General features: G+C 40.0%; 1 long non-coding RNA gene across 2 annotated transcripts; it reads right to left on the reverse strand.

Moving 5' to 3' along the window:
• Positions 1 to 2,150: 2,150 nt before the first annotated feature.
• LOC120441111 lies at positions 2,151 to 15,631 on the reverse strand. 2 transcript variants are annotated; one of them, XR_005613784.1, is made up of 3 exons: positions 15,321 to 15,631; positions 3,300 to 3,574; positions 2,151 to 3,042 (listed from the first exon to the last, which is right to left on the reverse strand). It is a non-coding gene; the product is annotated as an uncharacterized LOC120441111 (long non-coding RNA). The 2 variants fall into 2 exon arrangements; XR_005613785.1 differs by having other exon boundaries at positions 3,270 to 3,574.
• Positions 15,632 to 18,166: the final 2,535 nt, after the last annotated feature.

Below are 18,166 nucleotides of genomic sequence, written 5' to 3' on the forward strand. Positions count from 1 at the left end.
AAACTTTCTGTAGACGAAGCAGGAATTTAATCTTTAACAATCACAATCGTCAAATGGGATGACGAGAAGCCACACGGGTAATTGCAGATGTTTGAAAATCTGACATAGTCTTCTAAAATAATAATAGCTGTTATCTCATTGAAAATGCGGCATGAATTACTTTTTTCCAGTTGATCAGAAGGCCAACTTAATATGGGGATTGGTCTATTAAAGCTGGTAAAACATCAACGACATATCTTATAAAAGTAAGCATGATTACGGTATGGCAAGTTGCAGAAGATTCGATTATTTTTCAGTCGTTCTATGGAAACAGAGTCTAATCTTTAGAGAAAGATTAGACTTGAATACAATTTATTGGTATGATAAAATAAAACAAAATGCTATTTGAGGAGTGACAGCTTCTGGAGCTATCAATTTCACAATATTTGTTTTTTTAAATTAATGAAATAGAATTCTAAGCACCACAGGAGTGTTTATACCCACAGTGGGTATAGCAGAGCAAGGGCTGTATGTTTGGGGCAAAATCCTGTCACACATACTAATGTTGGTGATGCGAAACAAACGCAACATTGCACTGGTGTCACTGGTGCTACCATGTAAGAAAACCTTCCTTTAGCCAATTTCCTGAAGATCTATTAAGAATTATTCACAGTCAGTACAATGTCTCAGGCAATTTATCACAATTATTTTCTCTTTTATTTCATAATTTCATAGGAAGCCTCTTTTTTGGTCACTGCTTCCTTATGATGATGATCAGTCAGTAAGATGGAGAGTAAGGATCTTTGGTCTTACGTATGTTACCATGTGTGGCTTTGTTTCCGTCACATCAAATAAAATGTGTTTCGTTTGGCATGACAATAATTTTGCATCCACTGAATGTTGCTACATTAGAATAAAGCAGCAGAAACTCATCTTTCAGACACTTTAACATCTTTAGCTCTAAAGATTAACAATTATTGGCCACAGGCAGTATCGGGCAACAGACTCAAACATCACATTCTATAATAATACAAGGACATCCAAAAAGTCTTCAAAATTAAAATAGGTTATGTCATAACATCTTATATAAAGTTTCACATGTATGGGAATAAAAGAGGTTTTGTCTGCCTTTTCATAGGCAAGTAAACTTGCTGGCCAAGATGGTAACAGCTGAAAGGGACTGATGGAGGGTGTGAGAGCTGTATGACCAGCAGAGTCAGACAGTGGTGTTTAAACTGTATCTGTTTTGTCTTGTGTATAACAGTGAGGCTATTATGCCAGGATTAAATACTGAAGGTCCAGACAGATTCAATGAGTGACTTGTAAACCAGGCTTAAAACTTCTTTACTGATATAAAACTTCTGACCTTCCTCGGCAGATTTTGAATCGTGGCTGTTGAGTTATCTTGTATATTGAGTCAGAATATACAAGGGAGAGAGAGAGAGAGAGAGAGAGAGGTACCTACCTCTGTTCCAAGATATTTGAAAGACTCACCTGCTCTACCAGCTGTCCTTGGGGTTATGCATGTTGCCTTTTGCCCCTACAACACTGTTCCTCTGTCTTGCGTATAATAAGCTTTAAGGTGTTTTCCATCAGTGACCTCATGTCACCAGGGCCATATCATCTGCACATTTTAAAAGAGTCATTGTTGCAGTACGGGAAGTACTGCTATTTGTATAAATGTAAAAAGAAAAACTGGTGATAAAACACGATCTTGTGGCAATCCTGAGTTTAAACTCTGTTTAGATCCATACCACCAAAGCTGGGTTGACCTGCATTTGGATTAAACAGTAAAGTAAAATGTGAATATTCGCCGTATTAAAAGAATATGAATAGTATGAATAGACCCCTAGTTTGAGGATGTATCCAATGTCCAGCAGAAATAAGCTCTCATACTTCACACTAAAATTTAGCAAACTGGAATGAGTCGGATTTATCATGGAAGCTACTGCATGATTACTTATTTAAAACTACTTTTGAAACAGTGTTATTATAGAAACTACATGGTTGTGCAAATGAACAAATCATGCAATCACACTTCCAACAAACCTGTTAAAATAAATATCATTATTCTTCTGTGATTCTGACAACGTGTGCTGAAGAGACAGAGAAATAATATTTCATCAAAGTACCAAAAGAGTACGAAAATACCTGCCACAAAGAGACGGCACATGTGGTCTTTAATTAAATGCACAAAAAAAGATTTAAAAGAAAAACACAGAGCTGTTGTTTTTGAATACATAATACATACTGTATTAGTGTGACCAAAGTTCAAATGTTAGAAAAAGAAAGGACCCATGTGATGAAACCATAAAGAGCGCTCACTCATATTGGTAACATTACTCTTCTTTAAAAAAGTCTGACAGCACCGTGTTTGTTTTCCTTGTTCACCAGGAGTTAGACCAGAAGGTCAACATCAGTTTAATCTGTGTGCTCAGTTCAGTAATAGGTTGGAGACATGGTCAGTCTAGGTTAGCTGGGGAAGCAGTTTTCAATTCTGACTTTCTTCTTTTCTACTCAATGCAAGGGCTGCAAAGTAAAAATATCAAGCCAGTTAGGCCCCTGTTGCTTCTCCACTTGCCTCTGCTGCTGCTGCCACAGTGCTGTAAAGCATTTCTTGCTTCATACCGTAGAATTATTTATCTTATCTAGCTTTCCAAAAACGTCTGCTTCCCTGTAACAATGGCAGAAAGGGCGGAATGAAAAACATTTTCTCAGGCTCTTTGCAGAAGGAGCCATACACATCATCACACATATAAAGCCTGTCAGCACACTTCTCTCTCTCCGTCTGCGATTGTTCTCAATAACCCCTGTTGCCCAGATGAATGATGGCAGGTTACTGGATGAAAGCCAGCATCTACTCCACTCCAAGTCTCTCTCCAGCATTTCATTCAGTACCATTCAATATCAGGCATCGCTGCACAACCCAAAGAGTGATGTGTAAAAGAGGTGGTGGTGGGTGGTGGGGGGGGGGCTGAGATGAAATAGCAGCGTGTTGCTCACGAATGATGAGCTCCGTTGGGTGTGACTGTGGCGATTTGGAGCGAGGTGCTTGTCAGTATGCTGTTTGAAACACAATAAAAAATGTGAAGGTTCACAATTACCTTCTTTGATTATTTAAAAAAAGTAAGTTTCAAAAAATCTACAAGTACAGCAACTACAAAGATCACTCTAAGAAATAACAATGACGTTGCAACCCCGTGATTTAATCTAAGAAACTTTGGGGAGGAACAAAAATATTTATTCAGTTGATAAAAACTATATTTGTATATGTAATCCTTGATATTTACCACACAGTGCACACAGCACAACAAACCCACCAGGACTTTCTTCTCTCTCTGGTATCTTGTTTTAAAAAAAAACAGTCCCTCCCTGGCGGTATTTTTTTTTCCCTTTATCTTGATCTTCTTTTTGCCAGAGTGTCTCTCCGTCTCTCTCAGCTCCAGTGTGTTTGTTTGGAGAGTACAGCTCGCCCAGTACAACATGGAAGTACGTCAACGTTGCTGGCTCCTTCGTAGATAAGGGCAACAGGAAAAGACCTCTCATAGAGAGCAGAGACAGGAGGGGAGGAGGACGACAAAGGGCCAAAGCCGCGCTGGTGAGGAAGAAAATATAAATGGAGGGAAGAGAGGAGGGATCAAGAGGTCATGCACAGTGCAATACATCAATGACTTATTACATCATAAAGATTTTTTCTTATGTCTCCATTTACTGAATCCTGTCTTTATCATGCCTGGATGTATAAAAAAACACACCTGGCTGTTAAATTGTTGTAAAGTTTTATAATCTCATTAAGTCTCTTTATCAAGGAACCGCTGCTCATGTTCGGGTTTATAAAGATACGAGTGGATGCTGTCATGTCATGTGAGTGTTTGTCTCCAGTTATTTCCCGTTGTGTGGTTGGTTTAGGTTCTTCAATTAAGGCTTGTGATGGGTTCGTATTGGAATTCTGGGAATGTTATTATATGCTGATGACATTATTTAACTTGCTCTAAACAAAAAAGGAACGCCGTTTCTGAAGTCTCACATTTTAATGTAGTAGAACAATTCATGTATGCACACTGGCCACTTTATTAGTTACAACTTGCTGGTACTAGTTTGGACCAACATTTGCCTTTAGAACTGTCTTGATTCTTCATCGCATAGATTTAACAAACTTGCTCAGAAATGTTGGTCCGTCTTGACATGACAGCATCACACAGTTCCTGCAGACCTTTTGGCTGTACATCCATGATGAAAATATCACCATTTAGTACCTTCCAGCATTGCTATATTGGACCAAGACCCGGTGACTATGGAAGCCCTTCGATTACAATACGATTTAAATGCAGATCAGCTGATATTAAGGGGTACAAAGGAATTATCCGACATACCATTACACAACCCCCATCCTGAACAGTTGATAGAAGGCAGGATGGATACATACTGTCGTGTTGTTTACACAAAATACTGAACCTACCACCCACATTGAAACTCATCAGACCATGCAACATTTTTCAAACTTCTGTTGCTCAGTTTTGGTGAAACCATGCAAACTCTAGCCACAGTTTCCTGTTCTTAGCTGACAAAGTGGCGCCCGCTGTGGTCTTCAGCTGCTGTAGCCCATCTACTTCCAGGTTTGATATGTTGTACATTCATGTCGTGCATTCTGCATACCTTGGTTGAAATCTAAGTTACTGTTGACTTCCCCTTAGGTCAAAGTAGTCTGTCCATTCTCTGACCTCTGGCATCAACATGACACTTTTACCCAGAGAATTGATGCTCACTGAATTTTTCTCTTTCTAGGACCATCCTCGGTAAACCCTAGAGATGGCGGTCTTGGAAAATCCCAGTAGATCCCATTTTCTGAAATATTTAGATGGCACCAAAAGTCATGCTACATTTAAAGCAAGTTAAAATAACCTTTCTTCCTCGTTCTGATGCTCCATCTGAACTCCAGCACCCTGTCTTTGCCGCGTCTACATGCTTAATTGTATCAGTTTGAGTTGATTGCATTATCAAAGAGTTGCAAAGGTTTGCCTAATAAAGCAGCCAGTAAGTGTATTTAATTGAGCTAAAGACAGAACATGATGTTAACAGCACAGCAAAATCGCAAAGTTGACAGGTCAATGTCTCAACCCTTTTTGAGTGTGTTACTTCTCTTCAAGGTGATCGTGAATCGAGAGTATCAAAAACATGATGTCTGAGAAATGTTTTCAAATTTTTCACAATGTTAGCTCTCACTACTGTGAATGTTGCAAAAGAAAATCAATTTAAATCTGTTATAGTAAGGTGGAGGCAGACAGGTCAAACTATAGAAGCAAGGAAGTTTTTTGGCACTCCGAGGCCAATGCAAAGTAGACGGCGAATTTGTCAGTGTAGCACAAAAGAAACCAGATTTCCAACAAGTCTGTAATCAAGCATGCTTGAATAGACAAGCCTTTATCTGCAACACGTATTGTTATGGCATTGAGTGAGGAGATAAAAACAGAAGGTGTAGCATTCATCCCGATACATTCAGTGTTTCCCTCCCTTTATATGTCTTTATCTCTTCTTCCTGCTTGATTCAGGACTAATGCTTTGATCTGGTTCTTCACATAACAAGGCCCCAAGGTGGACTAACACAGCAGACACAGAACAAACTTAAATATGTGCTTGTGTATACATTTGACTACGTATATCTATCCTTAAACTATGTGTACTTTCCGTGATAAACCTATCCAGTAGGTATAGCATAACCACAAAGCCTTCTGAAACCCTGCCCCATAACTTAAGCTATAATTTGACGGTACCACCATTTCCTATTATTCATTTCAGGTACTTCTTGTTCTGCCACTTTTTTGTTAACCAAATAGAAGAGGAGTGTACAACTTGAAGAGAGGGAACCCCACCAACAACGAGTGATTTGGTTATACTACTGATCTCAGTTGTGAGTCCTAGTCAACATTAAAGTTTTTGACCGGTATCCAGGTACTTTTAGTATATCCCTGCATGTATATATTCCATTGTTAGTTGGACCTCACAAATACCTTATCTAAGCATGAAGGTGACCGATTTAGGATATAGCTTGTGGGATGATTTTAAGAAAACAGACAATCCCAAACCGGTGACCTCAAACATACCTTATCATTTGAGACATGCCAGACCCAATCAGTCTAATGCAGGGGTGTCAAAGAGTTCAACACCCCTGGTCTAATGTTAGCTACTTAGCATTGCCAGTTTTAAGCTCTGTTCGATCACTCTTCATTCATGACTAAACGTACCTGTTCATTATGCTCTCAAGCACTCTGGACCGTGACTGGGCCATCGCCACATTCAAGATTCAAAGCGTTTATTGTCATGTGTACCAAGAAAAAGCATTTCTCTGTACAACGAAATTCTTTCTCCGCTGTCCACACACAGATGCCGGTTAATATGTACAATAGATAAAATACAAATAGCATGAATAAATAAATGGAGACAAAAAGGAAAAATTGAAGTATTAAATTGATTTATGTGCAAAGAGGTATGAGCTTAATATGCTGGTTGATATGTGAGATGACCTGATGTGCAAAAGTTATTCTTACTGTTAAAATAGGTCAGCTGCTCAACATGGCGATCTTTTTCAGTTATTCCATTAAATTTTTGCCGCTCTGCTTGAGTTCATTGTCCTGTTGCATGACTCAGTTTCACCCAAATTTGAGGATGGCCTCACATGTTACTATAGAATGTTTTGGTGTACAGACGACTTCATGGTTGACTCAGTGACCGCAGAGTGCCCAAATCCTGTGCCTTCAAAACAAGCCCAGATCATCAACCCTCTGCCAATATGAGGTGTTTAGGCTGATATACAAACCCATGCCATGCTGCCATGTTCTTTTTAGAGAGAAGAGGCTTTCTCCTGCCAAACCTTCCAAAGCCATACTCGGTCCGTCTTTTTCTAGCTGTACAGTCATGAACTTTCACATTTAACATGCTAACTGAGGCCCGTGGAGACTGAGATGTGTTTTCTGGGGTTTTGCACAGTCTGACCTTGGGGTGATTTGCTTGGAAGTCCACTCCTAGGAAGATTGGCATCTGTCTTGAATACTTTCCTCTCCATAATCTTCCTCACTGTAGGATGATGGGCTTCAAATTGTTTGGAAATGGCCTTATAACCCTTCCCAGATTGATGGGCAGCAACAATTGCTTCTCTAACGTCACTGCTGATGTCTTTCCTCCTTGGCACGTGTCAACACACACCTGAATGCTCCAGTCCAGCAAACTACTGCAACTTGTGTTTTCATAGGAGGGCTCACACTTGCTCATGATCAATTGCATTTGATTAGCTGCACTTGGCAGCTACTTAACCTCTTAAGTCCTATGTGTGTACTTCATTTTTCATGTACTATTTCTATAACTATAACTTCTGCTAAACAAGTGGCAATGCAGTGTAGCATACTATGTGCTGTTGTTCATATGAGGTTGTGTTTAGCTAATTCTAAGACCTAAGATAACAATCAGATTATTTTTTATTATGTTTCTATACAGAAAACATTCCTTAGAATTGAAAGAGAGAGGTGTGCTTTATTTTTACACTGAAAAAATAAAATGAGTGTGCATTTCTCCAGAAAGGATCACTATAATTTCTCTGCTGAAGCCACTTTATCATAATGTGCTGTTTAGTTAGTGTATTTGTGTTTTAATACTGCCTAAAGGTCAGGTCTATTCTGGGTGTTGAGGTTATGGAAATATCATTATCTTGATTTAACACCCATGTGCAGGGGGTTAAAGAGAAATTCCTTTTTAACCTTGATAAAAGTTCTTCTATTTCCTGAATCTAACCACATGCAGCCACCACAGCCTCTGCAGTAAAAGTCATCTAATTTATGCAGATTAATTTCGTCTGCAACCAGTTTCTCAGAAAGTCCAGTGTGTTGAATAAATGCTGCGATTCATTGTCATAATTCACACTTGATTCTGTAAAAGTAATCCAGGAAGTATTTAAGTTGATCAGTACAGTATAGCTGTAAACAGAGACTTTTTACACGTGCATTTTAGAGGCACACAAAAAAAGGAGATACTGAATGTGGGGGGGAAGGAGACTGGACGGCTTGTTCTGGCCCAGCCAATGTGTCTCTTGCAGAAGGCGGTGTGTTGGTGTGGAGGGATTCCCATTCCTCTGAAGTCTGGCGCTCGGTATCTGGTTACTCCTGCAGGTCTGATGATTACCCTCCACTCAAATTCCACAGCCCTCATTTACTCCAATCCACACAGGAATCTTGCAAAGTCAGCTTTACACACAGAACAAAGACACACATAAACACAAGGACCGACAACCCCGATGGCTCTCCAGTCCAATTTTAAACCAACTTTTAACTCAAAACATTCAAATCTAATTAATTTTATGACCCCTTCTCTCATCCCCGTTTCCCCTTCCAGTTGTCTCCGTCACAAATTCTCTCAAGAAATGCAATACACAACACAAGAATGCAACAGCCTGGATAATGACTTCGACTGTGGGTGAGGTTTGTGTTGCCACTGCAGTGCTAACCTGGTTGTAAAATGCCATAATACTGCAATCCACATGTAGCCGTTTGTCACCTCGCACCAAACTGTAAGCAGAGCAGCAGCAATGTGGCGGTTTAGCCCTCAACCTTTTCTGCTCCCCTCCTGCTGCAAGGAATGCGGTCGCAGACAGCCGACTAGACACCGACTCAGCTGCGCATATACCCACATGTTGCACAGCTCCGTGTTGCTGCCACAGGACTTGGTGTTCTTTCAGAGAGACCACTTGATTTAAGACATCAGTGTTTGTGTGTTAGTGTGTGAAAAGGTCACACACTCCCTGCAGGACGTGCCTTCACCCTTGTATTTGGCAGTCATCTTGTCGCCAAACACTGCTTCCTTCCTTTTGAAAATAAATTTCCCATTGCTTTATTAAAGTCAGGTCTCTGTCAGGTAGTGTGACATCACAGTGTTGGCCTGTGGGAGAAAGGTCCAAATGGACAGAGGACAGTGCAATTCATAATCAAGAGGCAAGCTAGGAAATGTCTCTGCTTGGTTAACGTAATTGAAAAAGGAAAGGAATACGATATTGTAGTGATCTCAAGCTTGTCCCACGGTGATATTGCGCAGATGAATTATTTCTCATAGGTTATGTTTCGAGTGTTCACTGGCATTTCTCTTGATTTATCTTGGTAATAATAAGCGCACAGTATTCAATACAAATGGGAGAGAAAGGGCATCAGAGAGAGGGATGTATGTGATGATTTAATGTTATGGCCATGTAGAGGGTATAATGTATAAAACAGGGGTATCTATGGAAGAATACAGAAATCCAAACAATCTTTATTTTGCAAAACCATCGCTAAAAGCAGACCTGCTGAGCATTTTGTACTCAAAAGACAGATTCTGGGTGGAATGTCGCTTAGAAAGATATTAAGGCGATGATTCACACAGCTGAGGAAAACAATTTAAATTGTGTTATAATTTTTGTTGTTTGCCAGTTTGATCTCTGGCAATTGCATGGCTTTTGCAGGTCTACACTTTAAAGTCAATTTCATTTAGCGCTCTGCTCTGCCAGAAAGACGTTGCAGCTGCTTAAGTAAATGAAATCAGATACGGTGTGAGGCTTGCAATATTTGTGAAAAGCCAACAGACAGTTGAAGACAAGTCATCCTGTTTCTTTCGTCATTGAGCCTGTGATGCCTAAATCTGAAACGGCACAGGTTTTTCACAGTATACCAGCTGGTTTTTGTTCAGTTGTTCTTCATAATTTAGTAATTTTGTCACTTTGTGTTTAAGTTTTACAATCTATGCTCTACAACACTAATCCCTATTTTTTGGTGCTTCTTTTCTCCATTTTCCAGTCATAAAAAGAATAGTTATAACTGAAATGTATTAATGAATTGAGAAAATAATATGTTAACTGCAAATCAAGCTAACAGCTACAAGCTACAGCCCTGTCTCAATGCAAATCTGGTGCGAATAACTTCCTAAAAATGATTGATTTTCATCTGCAGTAACTGTGCAATGATACAGAAAGAACATTTCTACTTGTGTGTGCTAAAAATGTTTAAAAATGAAAATGTGCTTACTGTTATCATTTTGAAGTATAACTCACTGGCGTCTTTATTAGGTACACATGCTTGACTCCTTCTGAAGAAGGGGAAGAAAGGTGAATTACGTGACTCAAATGTGGCATTATCGTTGGTGCCATATGAGCTGGGCTGAATAGTTCAGAAACTGCCGATCTACTGGGATTTTCCCACAAAACCATCTTTAGGGTTTACAGAGAATTGTATGAAAAAGAGGAACTATCTAGTAAGCGGCAGTGATCTTTGCGAAAATGTCTTGTTGATGCCAGACGGTTTCAAAGGGAAGACAACAGCAACTCAGATAATCACTTACTATACCCAAGGTATGCAGAAGAGCATCTCTGAACGCACAACACAGTGGGCAACAGCAGAAGACCACATCGGGCGCCACTCCATTCAGCAAAGAACAGGAAACTGAGGCTATGATTCACATGACTCACCCAAACTGGACAACAGAAGATGGTTTTGTCCAGTGGTCTTGATTTCTGCTGCAACATTCAGGTGTTCGGGTGAGAATTTGGGACAAACAATATCAAAGCACAGATCAACAGTTTTGGGCTGCTGGTTGTGGTGTAATGGTTTCTTCGCACACTTTAGGCCCCATAATACCAACTGACTATCTTTTAAATGTCACATCCTACCCTGGTATTGCTGCTGACCACCTCTAAGACCAACCACAGTGTACAAATCTTCATATGGCTATTTACAGCAGAATAATGGACCATGTCACAAAGCTCAAAATTTGTTTCTTGAATGAAAATAAGTTCAGTTGTGAAGACAAATGAGGTTCCAACTTGAGAACTTACAATGTTTAATAGTGTACATTGTGTACATTGTGCTTTTCTCTCAGCTACACTGGTGTGTGGTGAGGTGATTTCCGTGCTGTTCTTTGTCGTAACTGCGTTTTGCCATTTAAAAGACAGAGTTTCAAAACGTCCCTCAGAAACCTTCAAGAGATCCTGCTTTCGTGTATTCCTGTGCTCTACATGCAGGCATATGTGGCTGCACAGTCGTACGGAGGAAGGAAGTAAGCACTGGTTTAGAAACTCACAAATTCCAATTACAGCCAGCTTGTCTGTAAGCACCAGATCAATGTTGGCTCAAAATTCATCACACTAAAAGTGCTGTGCTCAAAACATTTTTCTAATTACAATCAGGGAGCTGTGTTCCTGCTAGTGTCAGCTAATTTTAGTTACAGTAATAGCAAAGTCTTTTAATTTACTGCACTTCAGTGTTCACTGACCACCCAGAAAGATTTCATAGCAAGAGAGCATGCTATTTACATGTAACAGGACTTCAGTGTGCATGTGTGTTTGCACGTGTTTCAGCCCATCTGTACTTGTGTTTGTTTTTTGTGTTTTCTTTAGTATGTGCAGGTCAGGAAAGACAAGAGGGCGGCCATACTGGGGTTAAAGTGGCATATGAAAGCCAGAAGTGACTGTCATCTTCTTTAAACCCCCTATTGAACTCCCAGCATGTAAACATGGCTAGACTGTCCTCGCCCCACCACCTCCGTCACCCCCAATCCCAAGCCCCGGCCCCCCCTTGGGGCACAGACTGTCTTATCTCCCCACCAGGGAAGATGAAGCGAGGGAGATGGGGGCTTACTCTTTGTCTACCGGCACAGGGCTTTGTGCTTCTCCCCCACAAGCAGGCACATGTGCACAAATATATGACAGCATATACACACGAGCACAAACACAGGCAGAGGTGAGCAAATAGCATGCAACACACACACGCCAAGCAAATGCAAGGACAAAGCATGCAGGAACTATTCATCCATAAATACTGCACACCAGCATTAATACGGTGTCACATGACTCATATTCAAGGAATAATTGGCTTAACAATCCAGAGGATGTCTGCATCTGATTGAGTGCTAGATTCTGATTTGAAAAATAATCCCTGACACGAAAAGGTCAGGGTATATTCACACACCTGCAACAGAACAATGCAGCCACCACTAACCCCATCTATGGAGGCCCCAACCAGGGACGTGTTATTTTCACAGCGTGTTGGAAGCGCTCCTTTCAGATTGTCCTCCACGGTGACACAAATGCGCCATGTAATTTCAGGGTTTTATTGAGTTCTCTTCCTGAGGTCTTCTCCTAATCACTACACCTTGACCTCAGCGGAAAATGTCATGAGGTCAAGGAAAGATGTGACGAAGAATGTATAAGGGAAAAGAGAAATGTGGTGCTCGGTTTACTTTATAATGTAATAGTGGATTTTGTTGACTTGGCTCACATGAAACAGAACAACTGGCGATCCAGTGTAACTGCCAATTAATTAAAGCTTTGTGGCAAAAATCAACAGAATTTATATTAATCCTAAACACTAGCAAAACACCAATAGTTAAACTGGGGGCACAACTAATGCAAACTGAACCATGATAAACAACCTTGATATATATATATATATATATATATATATATATATATATATATACACACACACACACACACACATGTATATATATATATATATATATATATATATATATATATATATATGTTAGGTAAGGTAACAGCTTCATAATAAACTCATTTTATTACAGCAGCATACAGTTCATAGTTCACTCATGGGTTTTACAAGCTTGTAGATGAAGGTTTAAAACATATGAAGGGATTGTGGCATGAAATAGAAACATGCCGATTACCACGCACGTGATTATCACCAATTGTCAGTTATGTTGATTTTTTTAAATAGCAGTTGTGTGAAATACACAGTATTATCTCACCTCCTTGTAAAAGGAGGTGAGATAATACCGCTTTGTATCCATTGCGTGTCCTACACTAAAGGAGGTTATAAAGGAAGCACTTGGTATTTTAGTTTGAATTGGCCAGTTGTCATTATGAAGCTACTTCCAGGTCAGTTAGGAACCTTCTTAAGCAATAAAAACAACTATTGGACCTGCAACCCTGGTGAGTGAGGAGGCAACTTCAATTAAAAAAAAAAAGAAAAACTAATTTACAAGCATGTTCAGCTTGAAACAACTATCTCCTTTGTGGCAGAGCAGAACATGAAGCTATAAATCACCCAGATCAATGGGATTCACTCAGATGTTGAGAAGCAGGTATAGACGAAGTCATACATGCACAAGGACAGAGAAAACCGAAGGACAGGAGGCCCACATATAGCACATGTGACAAATATGGATACTGACTGAATTAGCGGCTAACCCAGTGGTTCAATAGCAATAGAAGAAAGACACTGCCAAAGGTGGCGAGAATCCAGAAGAATAGAGACACTATTGGTGGAGATGGTGAAGTGACCCTGATTGTCACGGCTGGGGAGCAGTCGTGTGGAGTATTGAAAAAAGGATCCAAAATGCAGGTACTGGCTGGGGTGCGAGTGAGTGTTTATTCACAGTGGTGATAAGGTGACAAAAAACAGGAAGAGCAGAGCGGGGGGTAAACAAACCTAAACTGGGAAAAACTAAAGAACAAAACTTAAACCAGACACTCACGGGAGGAGGAGCAAAATGCACAAAGAGAGATGGCAGGGAGACGCAGAATGAATACCGGGTAACACAGAATCATGCGGACTGACGAGGAATTAAACAGACGACGCGACAGAGAGCACAGGAAAACACAGGGCTTAAATACACAGGGAGTAATCAGGGAATGGGCAACAGGAGGGAGATACAGCTGGGAGAAATTAGGCTAACGAGACAGGGGAGTGGTAAAACTGCACACACTGACATGAGACATGAACTTTCAGAATAAAACAGGAAACTAACAGACAGAACCAGACAGGACACTGAACTTGACAGGCGGACTTATAAGTAGACACAATAACACCATGGACAGACAGAGGGAACACAGAGAAGTGGAAGCAGGCAGGCAAAGAACAGAAACCTAACAAATGGCAAAATCACAACAGAATACATACTCGGAATGAACAAAAGCATAAGGAAACACAAAACACTGAGTCCTCAGACTCAGGACCACGACAGTGATACTGTAAATCTGTCTTATAGAAAAATATTATAACCTGCCACCATGGCCGTAACCAAGGTCACCAATGTCTGAACGTTGTTTTTCTAATACAACACAGTATAAATTGTCCCAACACCACTTGTGACGGTCTGGATGGTTTTTACTTTACTCTATGGGAATTGCCCTGCAGTGCGTTGTGTTTAAGAGGTTTGGTTGATGCATGACTCAAAAGGAAAGACTATTGGTTTGTTTAGGTATGAGCAGTGAATCAGGGGCACAGCAGGGCCAGAGCCATTGAGTAAGTACCTTTTTTCCTTGTGACATTTTAATTTCAAGTGAAAGAATTATTTTGTATTTTTAGATTTCGTTTTATTTCATTTTTTTATACTCACAGTTCACCATCACACAGGTGCTCCTGCAAAATAGGGAATCTCTGCAGGTGCTACACCTTTAAAATATAAGAGAAAAAATTCTGGATTTCACTCATTTCTAGAAATGAGTGAAGAGAAGAAAGACAGAAAGCCTTCTTTCTTTCCTTTTCTTTTCATCCTGCCAGCAAGCCTTAAATGCAAAATTCCCCCAGCAGAGTTTACAAGGTGTTCAAAAAGCAGAATAAAGCACCAATAAAGCCATTTGGGGGGGGGGAAGAGAGACTATGTATTTTACTCATTTGCAGCATTAGGTTGTTACACAGAATACTGCATTAATTGTTGATTGTTGATAGATTATGTTACTTAAGAGTACTCTCTGGACAAACTAATTTGTTACCCTAGTCATGACATTACTGATGTTTTATTCCGAAGCTTACAAAGCTTCGGAATAAAACTGTAATTCTACTGTGGAAATATGTACAGATAGAAATGGAGGCTTCGATACTACAAACTACCTGTGTTACCTATTGAAGTTCAGTCTCTGGCTCCTGGGCTGGGGTTGGTATACACTCAGGGTTCTTTGCTGTGTGTGCAGGCGCTTGCAAAGCAGAGACATTGTGCTAGGAGTATTGTTTCTGTCCTAATGCAGTTTGTACTTTAACACTAGGCTCTTGTTCTTTGGTGCAATGGAAATAAAAGCAAAGTCCATATCGACACTCCTCAAAAGTTATAGACCACTCTACCAACTTCCTCCTTCCTGAAATTAGCTCATTGTAGTGGAAGTGCACAGGAAGAAATAGACATGCTTGACATTTTAAATTTTTATTATTATTATTTCTATCCACCCATCTGCCAGATATCTGAAGGACTTTAGTAACATAAGAAATGCCGTAACTGTAATGTGATTACTTAACTCAGTATAGTAATGTGTTACATTTCTGCATTACCAAAAAATGTAATGGCAGTAACATGTCACTCCCAACACTGCTTACCTGATGCTGATAGCCATTTCTTCTTGTGGCTGGAGCTTAAGTGGTCAGTGTCCAGGTGATAGTCTTGTCCCATGGTGACTTTGGGGGACTTTGTTTACAGAAGTATCCAGCCCTAGCAAACAGTGAGTCTAGCTAAAACATGGTATTTGATCTTATTTATACCACTGGAAGTCTAAGGAGCTTACCCCTGGAAATTTGGCTAATGGCAAACTAGTAAGCTAACATAACGGGCGTTTTTTTAAAAACGTTAGCTACACCACATTTTGATGTGCCAAAGGTAAATAAATTGGTACAACGTGTGACCGGCTGTTTCTTTGTTCATTTCAGACTTACTTCAGCTAGCATTAACCATTGACAGTTTCACAGTAGCATAACTGCCTGTCATAATTTGACAGTCAAAAGGTATATTTTTTTATTAAATCCAAATTTTTATCAATAAACGCTACTCGTTTGCTCAACTGATGCTATGTCCACACGCACCGGTATTTTTGAAAACGCAGATTTTTCTATTATCCACACGTAAACGGCGTTTTCAGTCACTGAAAACGGAGATTTCTAAAACGCCTGCCAGGGTGGATATTTTCGAAAACTCCGTTTTGCATTTACGTGTGGACGAGAAAGCGGAGAAAACGCATGGCGTCAAAGGTGTGCGCCTTTTTGACGTCACACTGTGCGCCACGTTATTGTTTCGGTGAAATGAATTTCACAATACTGTTACTGTTAATTGTACTCTCTGCAGTGTTTAAATGCTTACATATACACACATAGTTACTGTCCCTCACACATACGACTCGGTTCTGTTTCTATGCCCCATCTTTGTTTACTATTTCCTACCGAGGCTTCTAGACCTCTGATTGGCCAACATTTCTACACGGTTAGGAATATATCGCCACCTGTTGCTTTGGCATGTTCCTAGCAGCGTTTTCCTTCATTTCTGCACGTGTGGACGGGATTATTTTTAAAAGCGAAAACGGAAAATCTCCGTTTTCAAAAATACCCGTGTACATGTGGACGTAGCCTGGGATTAGCTGCCATTTACTGCATTGTACCACTAGGGGCACCATTTCACCAATTCCATTAATTTATAATACAACAAGTTATTCTCAAGAAGAGCTAAAAAAAAAAAAGTCTTCATTATTGTATTTATTTGGCTAAATATTCTTTCCTTAGACGATGTTGAAGGCAGTGTTTTTGCTGTTTTTTCCTAAAACAGACTCATTTAAACATACTGAGTCAGATACTGTGGAACTAAATCACTCGTGTTTTTCCTAGAAGCGATTCACACAAACAGCTTACTTTTGCTGTGTACATGTACATGCTGACGAGAGATTCTGGAGAAATCTGCAATACTTTTAATGGAATTATTGAATCGGGGTCACCCTGTCTGGAGAAGTCATGGGTCATGGATATAAGGACGCACAAACACATACAGCTCCGAGCCGCTTTAGCTGTATTAGCAGGGTTGGGGATTATTGTTTCAAAGGACACACACAACACACACACAGATAGCAATGAGATTTAAGGGTCCCATCATGTGGAAAGATTTTGATTTAAGTGATTGTCTCTGTGTGAAGGTTTCTTTGTGGGTTTTGAAGGCGATACAAAGATATAGAGTTGTGTAGGTGTTGAGCACAGTCTTTAATAAGACAGAATATAATAAGAAAGAATATAAATATGCATCCATCCTTGTGTTTCAGCCACAAGCACTGGCTGATATATTTTTTCAGTGTGGCTTTATGTTTCTGATTCTTAGCCTTGTGGTGTATATCGACTCCTAGCAAAAAAATATGTAAATATTGCATTTTTCAGTGTTTAAAAAAAAGTTGTTCAAATACACAAGCAAAATGCAGCAATAAGAAACATACAAGCACATAAATTCCCCACTAATTATGCTGGACAAGACCTATTTGAAAGGTCTGATATTTCAGACATTTCTAAAGGGTTTCTTCAAATAAGGAGGACATGAAGAAAAACATACAGACATCTTTCTGTCTAGACTGCAAAGTTTCTATCAGTAAATATGATTTTTGTCTGTGGTATTCTCTATGAAATGCCATGTGTTCTTTAGCAGAGTGCAGGATGGGGTGGTTAGAGGGGATTGGATGGCGTGGAAAGTGGGTCTTGTGAATGTAGGTCTTTGAGACAGTGTGTGTGTGGGTAAAGCAGGCTTACAGTAGTAATCCTCTTCACAGACACCCATCTGACTAGCAACAGGACGGGACCCAGACAGACACACACGCACGCCTCGCGCGTACACGTGTTTGTTAGAAGGAAATCTGTTTTGGTTTGCCCTGTTTTGAGAAATAGGCTGTTAATGTGCCAACATCTCCAAGTGCATGCTTGATACACCCCTCTGATATCTGAAGATGTCTAAGTGAAGTTGTAATCTTCCAAAGTAATCTTCGTAAAGTTTTAATTTCCTTAGGTGTGGCACCAAATTCTTCTGCGATTGTTTGAATGCTGCATTCTTTTTGTTTTTATCAGCCCTTTAAATAAAGTTGCGCCTCCAGGAAACCGGACCCTCTGTTGACTTTATTGGTTCCTGAAGTTTGTCATTAGGGCTTCCTGGCTGTGATGTCATCAGTTTCTTAATGACAGAGAGGAAGAGGGACATTCATCCCCCAAATAACTCAGGAAAAACAGACAATTTTAAAAGGCATAATGAGCCTGTTGGAGCACGGACAGTGAGTTATGGCTCTGTCACCGTCTGACTCATTTCGTCTCGGGAGGGAAATGCTTTTAAGTCCGTGGCACAACATCAAAGTCCCTCAGTAATATAAAGTTAAGCCACTGTTGACTTTGGGTGTAATGAAGACAGAATCAAATTAGATGGGTTTTAAAGAATT

The sequence above is a fragment of the Oreochromis aureus genome, linkage group 7 (genome assembly GCF_013358895.1).
Source record: "Oreochromis aureus strain Israel breed Guangdong linkage group 7, ZZ_aureus, whole genome shotgun sequence".
Classification (NCBI taxonomy): Eukaryota; Metazoa; Chordata; class Actinopteri; order Cichliformes; family Cichlidae; genus Oreochromis; species Oreochromis aureus.